General features: G+C 34.6%; 1 protein-coding gene across 1 annotated transcript in view; it reads right to left on the reverse strand.

Moving 5' to 3' along the window:
* Positions 1 to 593, reverse strand: part of adamtsl3 (ADAMTS-like 3) — a gene marked incomplete at its 5' end in the record, with an annotated part of 42,706 nt that overhangs the window by 2,168 nt on the left and 39,945 nt on the right.

A 593-nucleotide genomic window follows, 5' to 3' on the forward strand; every position in this document is an offset into this window, starting at 1 on the left:
CCTAATGGGATTTGTAAGAATCCAGCGGGTCTGAACAAAAACAACCAATCATTGTCTCATGTATCAGAGAGAAGGAAGATACATGTTTGAGGCGTCTCCGTCCCAGGTCATCAAATGGACACTTTTGGTCCTGAGAATGAGACTCAACAATCAACTATCTTCAAGCCTTCAACCAAAAAATATAATTCTGTCTTTCCTGGCTCTGATTGGTCGGTAGATTCTTGCCATTAAGACCAGTAGGATTGATTTGACAGATTTTTTTTTACAGGTTATCTGTCTCATGTATAGTTAAAGTTTCAGGAAGTAAAAGTTAAAAAAGTTTAGTTTTAGTTTATATTTAGTTTTCACTATTAGTTTTATTATAATACGACCAACCCATTCTCTGTACTGCAGGTTGTGTTGACACATTTAACCAAACTGACAAAGGCTAAACAACTAAAGATATTTCCATTTTATTTTACTTATTTTAATTCAATTCAATTCAATTTCATTTGTATAGTGCCAAATCATAGCAGAAGTTATCTCAGGACACTTTTCAAAAAAGAGCAGGGGCCTCATGTACTAACGTTGTTCACGTTCAGATGTACTAAAAG

This window comes from Morone saxatilis, unplaced genomic scaffold (assembly GCF_004916995.1).
Source record: "Morone saxatilis isolate NCDOM2014 unplaced genomic scaffold, NCSU_SB_2.0 Contig11, whole genome shotgun sequence".
Classification (NCBI taxonomy): domain Eukaryota; kingdom Metazoa; phylum Chordata; class Actinopteri; family Moronidae; genus Morone; species Morone saxatilis.